We start from the raw sequence: 13,102 nt of genomic DNA, 5'->3' as shown, positions 1-13,102 counted from the left end.
CGATGAGATTAGCATCTGAATCAGTAGACTGAGTAAAGCAGATTGCTCTTCCCAGTGTGGGTGTGTCTCATTCAGTCCTTTGAAGGGCTGAATGGAGCAAAAAGGCTGAGGAAGGGAGAATTTGCTCTGTTTGATTGTTTGAGCTGGAACATCAGTCTTCTCAGTTCCTCAGATTGGGACTTGAACCATTGGCCCTCCCATTTACAGAATTACACCACTGGTTTTCCTGGATGTCCAGCTTTCAGATGGTAGACTGTGGGACTTGTCAGTTTCCATAATTACATGAGCCAATTCCTTATAATCTCTTTATATCCATATCTATATATTGTGTGTATATATATACATACATATATAGACATATTTATCTATATATAGATATATATTAGATATATATATCTAATATATATAGATATATGTATAAAGAAATTTTATTATATTATTATAATGCATCCTACTGGTTCTGTTTCTCTGAAAAACCCTGGCTAATACACTGACCTAATCAGATTTCCTGTCTTGGGTAGAATGGAAGCCAGATATATAAGAACATGTGGGCCACTAGAGCTGATAATTGTCAAGCAGTGTCCCCACTGTGTCAAGGTTACCTATCCTAGTTATGGACCACCATTCACATGTTGGGAAAAATCAAATGTTAGCCCTCAAAAACTAGAGTAAACAAAACAAAACTACAAATGGATGGATTCTAATGCCAGTGCTATTACTGACTTGCTGTGGGTTTGAGCAGAAGTTGTGTGAAGAAAAAATTAGTAGGTCAACAATAGTAGGACAAATGTTAGCTATAACCTGCAAAGGTACTGAAGTCTCTATGTTTTAAATTGTAGAATGTCACTGTTTTATAATGACTGATTTGTGAAAATAACATAAACTCCTTAATTCTGTTCATATAGATGGGTAGATAGAGAATAGCAGTCTCCATTTCTCACAGTTGTTTGGTGATCTATAACCACTGGTTGATAGGCTACCCTATCACACAATGGTGATATTACTGGGCACACGATCCTTCCAAACTCACTTCTGTTTCATCCTTGCCATCTTCTTCTCCATACTCACTTCCTTTTATAATGTTTTAACACCTGTCTTTTCATTTTCTTCTCTTTTTAGAATGTTTATTGCCTCTGCTTTTGGCCTATTGGTGAAACACTTAAACATTGTGGTGACTCTCTAAGCCAAGAAAACATGACTCATGACTAGAAGGCATTTTGACACAAATCATGGAAATGTGAGGCATTTTCATCAACAAAGAATTTTTAACAATTTATTTTATTTTTTTCAGCACTGATAGGAATAACAAAAGACCAGAACATAAGCTACTTTCATCTAATATGTTAGTGTATTTTTTTTTGAAGTTCATATTTGAAGGTCAGTGTGGGTGGAGAGAACATAGAAGATATAGGTGAACATTCCATTACATGGGGTAGGAAGAAGTACCTGAGGACACTTGAATTATTTTCCACAGGCTTTCTCATATTTTTATCACATCACATGTTTATTTTAGGGCGCAAATCTTCCTTTGGCACCAGGAGAAGATATATATAGGTTGCTTGGGATCTGCTCCAGTCGGTCATGTCATGTAGCTGTCGCAAAAAGGCATTTTTTGCAAAGTCATAACACACCCATAGGACCATATTTTTAGTCCACATCTCTTTAAATGTACACAAGTACTTGCTGCTACTACCAACGCTGCCTTAGCATCCTGAGAAGAGAAACCTTTCAGTTAGGGTGGGAGTAAGGGTGGTACTCCCTGTTGTCAAATTTAGAAGTCCAAAAATGATGTTTATAGACACTCTTTGGAAAACTGGGCATCTTTAGAGTCTGTGATGATGATGTAAAAGACTGTAACAATAAGTAATGTCTGTAAGGTCAGTCTGTGTCTTCAGAATGCCCTGGATAACTGAAGTCATAATTCTGTGGTTGGCAAACGTAACACAACCATTCAGTCATTAAAAGCCTTCTCAGTAAAAATTTTTTTCCCGAGGGAGTATGTGTTAAGAAAATGATCTGCTAGGTTGCACATTATGCTAGTCTCTGGAAGACATGCTTTGCATTTCTTATAGCAACAAAGGCTAACTCTCTGTCATTCTTGGAAGACTGTGTTGCCTGTTTGGAGTGGAATTTGTGAGAGTGGTTCATGTTCTGCATTGGAAGCTTCTTTGTTGCCTTCCTGGAAAAGTGACTTTTTCTTTTTAATCCTGTGCTCTGTGCAGCTTACGAGAATAGAGTGTAGTCAAGAAAAAGGATAGGCAGTCAGGGCCTTGAGACAGTTTTAGCAAGTACGGTTCTTCAGTCAATTTTTTAGGGAAGGGATTTGCTTGTGTTTTTTGGTTGTTTATGTTTTTTATGTTAGGATGTTATGTTTTTATGTTAGGGTTCCATTTGAATTAAAATGGTAGAGTAGCTAAAAAGTAAAAATAAAAGTCTTAACTAAGGGTATTTTAAATAAACATGCCATGTTTTATTTTCCCTAGGCAAAAAATAACAATAGTAGTTACACCCTCACCCCCATGATACTCACTGCTTGTCTCTTTCTTTCTAGATGCCATTGATGTTGTGGAGGAATAATTAGATCAAATCTATAAAACACTTTGAGCTTTGAGAGAAAGGCCCTCTGAAAATACAAGATGTCATTATACTTGTCTCTTACAGACATATTCAATGACGGATATTTCCATCTCAACTCAAGGCCCATCAATTTGAGATATTTAAGCTTTAGAAAACAGTTGGAGCTATCTGACAACTTCTAAGACCTGCAGCTCTGTAGATCTTAGTGAGAGACAGAGCAGCAGGATAATATGCCAGGAAACCAAACATGTATTCTTTATTGTTCTTATTCCCTGCTCTACCTTGTTTCCTCCAGTCACCCTCTCCCTCCTCATCTCTACCTCCAGTCCTCTCTCCATATGGTCCCAAGGCCTCAAAAGAAATTGTTTTTTAATATATTTAAAGAGGTATCTTTATTAAAAGGGGTGGCTTTATTAAAAGGGTACAGTGATAGATCATTGTCATCACTGCAGTCTTTCTCCCTCATTTAGAAGCTGGCATGAAAGGCTTGATGTACAGAACAATATCATCTGCTCTAATGATCTGTAGACTGGAACCGGAGCTCAAAGGCTCCAGCCTTTCTGGTTCACACTGTGCGAGGGAAACGGCTGGTGCTCATGTTTTATTGGAAGGATGGGAACAAAGGATGTTAAGAGGACTACACAGGGGCCATGTGAGTCATAACAAGCCTTGTGAAAGTGTTTCAACTCCTTTCCTCAACCTTAGCTGTTGTGACAAATGTGTCAAAGCTTTAGACAGGGAATACTGGATGCTGATGGAGCCTGGGTCGATGTAGAACAGGATTGTGCCTCCAAGTCAAGGTACGGAAGCAGGAAGGAGAGAAAAAGGAGAGTCTTTGTAGAAAGATAAGGTTACTGACATTTACTTTTAAACCAGCTAAGCATTGCTGCTTTTAGAAAATTTCATTTTTGCTCTGGAAAGCCACTTTGTTGCAAGCATTCCAAATGCGTTATATTTGTATTGATGCCATTACAGTTAATTGACCTGAGACTGAAATACAAAAAACAACCAAGTACTCAGAAAAATGTATTTGTCTCAAAGGGTGCAAGTAGCTCACTCCCAGGGTGTTCTTGCCTTGCCTAGGCCAGCTGTCATCAATCTGGAGATTTCATTTAGATTGTCTGTGAACGAATATGTTTGGGTAAGTTGTGACTTCTCTGCAAGGGAACAAGACGTGCATTAAAGCCCACATGGCTTCCCTCTGGGGCATATATCTAGGGTTGAGCTCAAAGCGATGATTGCAACAGTGCCCCGAGTTAGTTGCCAATGTTTCTGCCACCTACCATACAGAGATTTCAAGTTCGCAAGCCTGTGAATTCTCCACGACTATCCAGGAACACAGAGAGAAGTAAATATTGAGTTCTGCAGATGGCACCTTATTTTCTGCTCATTTCCCTTCAGATCACCAGTTAGCCAATAAAAGAATACTAGTAGCCTTTGCCAGAGGGACCAAAGGCCACCACATGTCTAGGAACTGAACTTGAAGTTTCATTGGCTTAAGCCCCACCATATTTCTAAATTATTATCTAGCTTTAAGTGGAAGTTAGAGCAGAAATATGTTTCTAATGAAAGCAGCTGGACTTTGGCTGGCTTCAAAGGGGGGTCAAGGTCAGAGTCCTGTTTCTGGAATTGAGAGGCTGCCTCATCCCAGGAAATGAGGAAATAGGGACTCAAAAGAACTCAATTCTTATTTTCTATTATTATAGACAACTGGATGAAAATTTGTATATATTTTTTCATACTTTAAAACTTGGATCTGCAAAATGGGGATAAGTGACTTTTATTGACCTCTTAACATTATACAGAGGTAGGTTAGGTCTGTAAGTCTAATATAAGTAGCTGTTCAATCAAGAGGGTTTTCTTTATTATTATTATAATACCAATCACAGAGTGGGCTCGCACAAAATAATTGTTTTCTTTCCTGTCTAATGATACATTCTTAAAGCTCTTAGGGAGCCACTTTCATCACAGAGTTAACCAGAGCCCTGTTGATTACTCTTTGAAATTGAATGCAAAAAGATTGCTAATATCCAGTGGGGAAACAGGTACTCTCAGACACCGTTGGTGGGAGTGTAAATTGGAACAACCTTTTTGGAGGGCAATTTGGCAAATTCTATAAAAATTTAAAGTGCTCAAACTCCTTTAACCAAGCAGTTTCACTGGTAGGTTTCTTTTATAGAGAAAAACTTCCTCATGGGCACAAAGTAGCATGGGCAGCAATGGCCATTTGAGTTTTATTTTCGATAGGAAAATATCAGAAACCCTTAAATGTCTGTTGGTGAACCAGTAGGAGAGCAATGATGGTTCACCTGTGCTGTGCCATCCTATACAGCAGTTAAAAAGAATGAAGATCTCTTACCGATAAAGAGTTCTTCAGATATATATTTGAATGGTGGGGGGAAGAATGACATGTTCCTATTTGTGTCACAAACGATATATTTTTATGCATGTGTATATATAAAGATAGCTTGAAAAGTTTGGGAATATATATATACCAAACTGATGACCTTTGAGAGGGAGAACGGAAAGAATATGAAAGAGGGCATGTGACTTTGACTCTTACTCTGTATTTCCATATTTTTGAGTTTTTGTAAGCTATTAAATATTTTTATATAAAAATAATAGGTAGATTTGAGAAACATTTCTATTTGGTCTGGAAGAAGTCTTTCCCACTTCCTCTGCTTCAGACGTTCCATCAATAAATTGTCAAAATAGTTCTGTAGTCTATCTCTGTTCTAGGTACCATCAGAATTGAGGAAAAGATCCAAAACTGTCAGAGGAAAGTCAAGTCTTGGATATGTTGTATTTCTTTAGTGGCCTCAGTTTCCTTGATTACCCCATTTTCCATTTTGCCATAGGGTGAAAGAATAAGAAAAGTATAGAATGGTATTTTTCAAAGTATATTCCACACAACACTGTCTCAGACTTGATTGGAAGTCCTGTTCAAAGTAAAGTCGGTAGGACACCATTTCCTCTTTGTCTTTATTAAAAGGAACCCATTTCCCTGTTAGGTGGTTTGGACTTGGCCTTTTACTCTTAGTCTCAGTGATGGGCCCTGATTGGCATCAGCCAATGTACTTCATCCTCATCATCTGAGGAATAATCAAACCTAAAATAATCAGCACATCACATTTCCACGGCCATAGCAAATGGCCCATGGTGAGCATGTGACTTAATCAGAAGCCAGTAAGTTTATCTGATGGTTGGGGAAAAGAAGCTCTCTCACCTCTTTGACGGTAAATAAGGACTACCTGGGAATGACTACCATATGGGAACCTGTTAAGGATGAAGCCAACACAGGATGGGTACAGAGAGGAGTGAATTTCAGGAAAAGGAACTATACCCTGGTGCCTGAGGCTCACACTGCTTTTTCAGTTAAATGACACTATAAACTCCTTTTATTGGTTACATTAGTTTTGGTTGGGGTTTCTGTGATTTATAAGTGAAAACATTCCAACTGAGAGATATAATATGCCTACATTGTGAGAAGAGATATAAAGTGTTGGTTCAGAACATGACTCTGGTGTCAAAGTGCTGGGATTTGAATCCTACTGTCACATATTGGCTGTGCAGTCCTGGGCAAGTAAAATAGAACTAATAATGGTACCTATTTCATAGTATTGTTATAGTGATTTAATGAATAAATACATGTAAAATGCTTGACACACTGGCTGGCATGTACTAGTAACTAATGAATTATTAGTGCATCAGTAGTCATTGGATGAGAAAAAGAGTTACATTAAGGTAGGTTTAGAGAATATGTGTCAATCAAAGTAAAGATGGTTTCTCCCCTGTAGGACTTCTTTAGCCTTTAGCCTTTAGTATGCTTAGTATGCTAATGTACCCAGTGAATTTCCAAGACTGAGATGTTGCATGTACTATTATCTAGTCATTTGTCCATAGGAAGCTTCTTCTTCTTCTTCTTCTTCTTGTTTGTTTTTTTTTTTTTTTTTTAAGAAATAGCTCCAGTGACTGACTGATGTTTTGCAGAATCTGCTTCCAAAAATATTGACTTTGAGAGACCTTAGATAAAATAGTACTCAGCGTATCAGATGCCCAAGGGTCTATTGGTTTGGCTCCATTATAACCACTGTCCTGTTTCTGCAACAGGAGATGTGCACTTGAAATATTTTGGCCCTATGCTCCCTGCAAAAGAGGGATGCTTTAATATCTGGCTTTAAAAGTGTATTTTCTATTTCTAATTATTTATTTATTTATTTAAGATTTTATTTATTTATTTGACAGAGATCACAAGTAGGCAGAGGCAGGCAGAGAGAGAGGAAGAGAAGCAGGATCCCTGCTGACAGAGAGTCCCAGCGAGGCTTGATTCTAGGATCCTGGCTGAAGGCAGGGGCTTTAACCCACTGAGCCACCCAGGCACCCCTAAAAGTGTATTTTCATTTGCAAACAAAACTATGAGAAATTCAGGGCAGAATGCTTTTTAATAATAATAGCCACCATTTATTGAGTAGCTATAATGCACGAAGTACTTTGCTAAGCTCTTTGCATTCATTATCTTATTAATCAGTCATATGATGTAGGTATGATGATTCTCTCCCTTTTGCAGATCATATAACTGAAGGTCATCAGCTGGTTAGTGGTAGATCCTGAATTTAGAACAAGGTCTGTCACTGCTTACTATAGTAACCAACACATTAAGCAGGTTTGAAGAAAACTTCCATTAGAAATTGTCGTAGAGTGAATATTTAGATACTTATAATCTCAGACTGGTGACCAAAAAGAATCCTTAAAACCAATCCCACATGGACAGTTAAGTGTACACACAATACTACTAGACAAATGAAAGTGTTTTTTTTTTTCTTTTTCATCTTATATGGATTTCAAAGTCATCCATATCAAAGCATCATCACCTGAGAAACTGAAAACCCAACAACATGGCTTCTTTATCAAGGAGCATCTGTTTCTTACCGTGATCAGATTGCCTTTCAGCCTTTTTCTGCGTAGTTGATAATTCAGAAGCATTCTCCTATACAGTAATTAAAGATGAGTTTTCCAGCCCTGTTGAAAAACTCCTCAATTTAGCTATGACAGGTTATATTTTATAATGAGGTGAAAGGATATCACTGCTGGAGAAAAAAAAATCCACGGACTCTGCTACTCACAAAAGGCTGTCAAATATCATATGCTTCAGTGTAGAGGCTCGTTGTGGAAGGAATGCTTCTGTGGGATTTCAGATTTTCCTTGGTCTATCTGTATTCTTAGAATAAACAGTGTGGAGAAATGGTAAAGCTCTGGAAGGAGCCACCAAACTCTTGGTGACTGGCTAGGCTGTTTTTCCCTTGCAACAGAAGCAAGTGTTCATAAATAGCCCTCTTTACCATCTCTCCGTTGCCCATTCAGAAGAGCCCTAATTAACATCCAGACCTTCACAGTAAAGGCAGAGACATAGCTAGAAGATAGAAAAATTCACTTCGGTTTCACAGCCTTTCAGTGGGCCTGGGATGTTTATTATGAACAATTTTTTATACTGTTTTGGTAGACTGTCCACCCCTGTCACATCCTTCTGTTTCCTCATTTGAGTGTATTTTGAAAAATTATCATGATTGTCACCTTTGCCCTGACTGAAAGGTAACAATGACCCAACTTTATTTCTTACTTAAATTTAGACCAGAGTGTTTGTGGAGTTCAAGTCACTTTCATTGGCTGTCTATGTGTGTATTTTTAAAATGCACATGCGGCGCGCGCGCACACACACACACACACATATTCATTCAAGGCTGAAGCTGTTGGGCCAAGATCAGTTATCAGCTTTGGTGTACCATCTCAAATGAGATCCCTCAGTCCCCAAGGGCTTGCAGCCACTTGCAGGTGCCTGACAGACTGGAAGTAGGTTCATTTCCTGTAGTTCTTTTAAACACAGACAGCTGTGTGAAGACAGAACTTTCTATTTTCCATATTGTTCCAGCAGGTGTTTCAGAACTTCCTGGATGGGACTCTGTTAGTTCCTCCCACTTTTTTTTCTTACAAAATTAAGACTTTTTTCTGTATATATATCTTAATATTGAGATATCTCTCTCTCTCTCTCTCTGTATATACATATGTCATTATATATACATATGTCATGTATATATAATATATGTATATATATCTCTCATGTAGCTATACTTTTTTATGATAGAAATATTTTATGGGAAGTTCACAGCTATAAATGAGAGTTAAAGAGTCAAAAAGGAAGTAGAGAGATGAACACACATATATATCATATTTTTTATATATGTATGTATCATATTATATATATGTACATTTATCTTGTGTATATATAATTTTTTATGATAAAAAGATTTTATGGGAAGTTCACAGATATAAAGGAAAGATAAAGAGTCAAAAAGGAAGTAGAGAGACCTGGAACACCTAGTTTTGTGTTCAGTTCCATGACACCAGGGAATCCTATGTATAAACAAAACCAAAAGGGGAAATTAAATTTGTCAGCTAGAAAATTTTATTTAAAAAATAGTCACAGTTATAGGAAATATTACAGATTGTGTGACACCAGATAGTCTTTATTTATCTGCCTTTTCATTGCCACAGAGTACATGTTAACCTTGAGAGCACCTGAAAAAAATTCAAGACATCTGAGTCCTTGATTTCCTATTTACTTTCAAAAATAACTCAGGTTTTGTGTCAAAATACTAATAAATATTGCCAAAAAGAGAAATTATTTCTGGACTTTGTTTCTTCAGAGGATGATATCACATTAAAACTTGGCAGAAAATGTGTTTGTTAAATATTAACTTCAATGGCTTGAAAGGAAAAATATTGAGAACCAAAATATGTTGGACAAATAACATTATATCTTCACGTATCTAGAGTGAATCTAGTCATAAAAGTGGAATGTTTTGTGATGTATGTCCCAGTGGGACAGTACTATTTCAGTATATTTTGTTTGTTTGTTGCACTATTCTCTGTATCACTTTCATGTTTATTGCATTTTGGTGTATATTTAATCTTTATTGCTTTTTCTCTAAATTGTTTTATTTATAAGTTTGGGGTCCATAGAGTAGAGTACTGCCCATCCCAGTTTGTGGCAGTGCCATCTAGTGGCAGAATGATAGTTTTTTCTCACTAGATTTAAGTGGAGTAATCAATGAAGAGCATCCTGGGAACAGAAGCCATTTTGTGAAGCGTAGCACTTGCCTAAAATGGACTAAGTCTCAAATTCCACTTATGTAATACTTTATCTGCTTCTGTGCATCTTTTATTTTTTTGTAACGAAAGGTTTAGAGGAAGAAGATAATAACCAAAGACAATTTATCAATTCAAATTCTTTATGAAGACTTACGGTATCATCTTGGATCCAGGGAAAGCTAGTAATATTCCTATGTCTGTGTTTAGTCCCTCCTTTGACTGCTCATCAAATTGATAAGATTACTGTTTTATAGGGTTTACACCTTAATTGGCTCCCCAGTCTGTTTCTTTCCCCATGGACGTTTTCTTTTTTTTTTTTTTTTTTTTCTGTTTTTATAACATTTTATATAACTCCTAAAACAGTGCTTGTCTAAAAATTCACACAAAGTTTGCTAGAGAGCATACAATTTCCAAAAATGTCCTGGGTTTTTGTTACATTCAGTTTTCTAAGGACGCACTCAAATCAATGGTAAAATGCAGACATTATGTGGTATTTCATTATCTTTGGTAAAACTATTCTCGTTATTTTGTCTCCTCACAGTATTAACTCTGATATCCATTTTGTGCAGGGTCTGCTTTCACTAGGATGTCAGAAAAACATTAAGGCTGGATCTACACGAGGCAAGTATTTCCAAATGGTATGAACGGCCCCTGGACCCCCACCTCCACTCTGCACTCCTACCCACACAGCCAGGCAGGGGAATTAAAATTGATTTTTTGCCCTAAATATCCAGGTGCTGTGTATTTGTGACCAGTGAATTACATGTTTTCTCCCTGACGTTTCCATACTTACCATTGTGACTAGGCTTCTGCCTTACGAATTAGTTGGACTTGGAGTCCTGACCTTGAAACTCAGCCAAAGTTCTTGATCTTCATAAATACAGGTTCTAGAATCAAAGAAGTTGGTGCCATTTCTTAGTTTGTGTGGCCTTGAGTAAAATAGTTAACTTCTAAAAGTCTATTTTATTATCTATAAAATATACTGTTTAGAACGTGGTTTTGAAGATTGAGTACTTCTACATTTCTTGGTGTAGAGTAACCACTTAATGCATTTCAGGTGTTATTATTATTGTACATCTCTTCCTGCTTTAGGCTGGATTCTGTCCCCTCTAGCTATAGTCCCAGCTTCAAATAGGATAAATAGGACTGTTGTGAGGAGATTCCTGTGCACTGGCCATGCCCTTCAGGAGACAGTTATGCAGCTGCATCAGTTTTCCTAGCCATAGCCAACTCCCTACAGTTCACTTTCTGTTCCCTGACAGTCCTCCTTTAAAGGCCCAGTATGAGTCACAGGAGATCTCACTTGGGTTGTAAATGGCAAATTCTCCCCCTCCTTTTTTTTAAAAACCTGCTTCTATCATCTGATGCTTAATGGGGGTTAGAAACTAATGGGAAGGTGACATCTGCACATGGTTTACTTCAGGAAAAGATCTGTAGCTCCTGATGCTCAAAGCAGAAACTCAAATGAAAATGAGACTCTTACAAAGAAACCACTTTTGAACACAGCTTTTATAAGCAAAGCGAGAGTTGGCGTGTGATTCTCTGTTCTAGACTATCTTATTATTGTTATTATTATTATTATTTTATTATTATTTTAGATAGTAGGAGTGTTTCTCCCTTTTTGGCATCTGAGGAAAAACTGCTTTATTCAAATGTCTTTTTTTTTTTTTTGGTAAGATTTTAAAAAATATTTATTTATTTATTTATTTGACAGACAGAGAGCACAAGCAGGGGGAGCAGCAGAAGGAGAGAGAAAAGCAGGCTTCCTGATGAGCAGGGTGCCCAGTGCCAGACTGGATCCCAGGACCCTAGGATCATGGCCTAAGCTGAAGGTAGATGCTTAACAACTGAGCCTCCCAGGCGCCCCTCAGAATTCTTTGGCTGCAGTGTCCATGGCTTATTCTTCTCCATAGCCCACATAGAGCTTAGTACAAAGTCTCTCATGTGATAGATGCTTCTTAAATATTGGTTGAGAGAAGCGACTACCTCCCCAAACAGTACTTCTGGAAAGACCATTTCAGGAAGTAAAGGCACCCAAGTTTGCTGGTTGATATAGCTACACCAGGCCCTGAAATATTTTGAAGTTGACTCTTATCATTAGTATCATTGTAGCTTCCTCCAATACCTTCCTGCCAGTTTTCGTAGAAATTTAAACTACACGTAATCATGGGTTGATTTTTGGCAATAAGATATTATTGTTTTGTTGTTTATTCAGGTCTACCATCCTAATTCAGAAATCTGCGTATGTCTGAGAAAGAGAACTACAGCTTTATAATTATTAGCTAGCCTGAGGTTTTTGTTTTGTTTTGTTTTTAAGATTTATTTATTTTAGAGAGGGGGGAGGGGCAAGTAGAGAGGGAGAGACACTCCCAAGCTGACTTAGCACTGCGCCACTGAGCAGGAGCCCAACACAGGGCTTGATCTCATGACCCTGAGATCATGACCTGAACAGAAACCGTGTCTCAGATAGCTAACCAAATGCACCACTCAGGCACCCCTAGCCTGAGTGGTTTTTATTATTCTTCCATGTGCCAATCAATAGACCATACAATTTATTCCTCACCCTCATACTATCAATGAAGTTTTATCATAATATCAATGAGAGTTTGATGTCTGGAAAACATCAAGCTTTTCTGGGATAAAATTTAGTCCAGCACTCTGCTTGTCTAATCTCTTAATAAGGAAGAATTATTTTGAAGACTTTGCAAATAGAACTGTTCATTTCTCTTACATAGTTAAGTTTTCTTCATGAGCCCAAGATTAGTGTGTATTTATTTGTTCTTTTCCTTATTTATTTATTAGCTCATTTATGTAGCCAACATTTAGTGAGTGCTTTCTATGTGCCAGGGCACAGGAGAGTTCTTGCAGACCAGAAACACCAGTTAAGTACTATCTTAACCATGACTAGCTCACAATCCTATAAATTAGAAAGGAAGGTAAATAAATACTTTGTCATTGCAATGTGACCTGTGGCCCGGTGAGATGGAAAGAGATCTTTGGGAGTGCAGAGGGAGGGACATTCTGTAAGAGCTGTAAGAGCTTCAGTGTGGGTCTGAAGAGGAACTGGAAGTTTACCAGGTGCAGAAATGGAGGAATTAGTATAGATTACTGAGAGGATTATTAACCTTTTGGCTTACTCTTTTAACACAAACCAGGGTCTTTACTCTAATTTAAGTAATTATTTAATTAGATATTTTTTTACAGAAAGCCTGTAGTAAATGTGGAACAGTTGAGTTTACCTAAAGAAGGTAGTTTTGAAGAAAAGTAATTATTAGAGTAATTTTGCTCACTCATTCTTCCAAATACTAAAAATAATTCAAATTCACTTCCCATTTTATTTAACCTAAGCTTTATTTGCAGGGACAGGAAAACCAAGTAA

Source organism: Mustela putorius, unplaced genomic scaffold, assembly GCF_011764305.1.
Source record: "Mustela putorius furo isolate JIRA1106 unplaced genomic scaffold, ASM1176430v1.1 tig00003898_pilon_pilon_pilon, whole genome shotgun sequence".
NCBI lineage: Eukaryota > Metazoa > Chordata > Mammalia > Carnivora > Mustelidae > Mustela > Mustela putorius.
Note: the sequence above shows the minus strand (reverse complement) of the source record.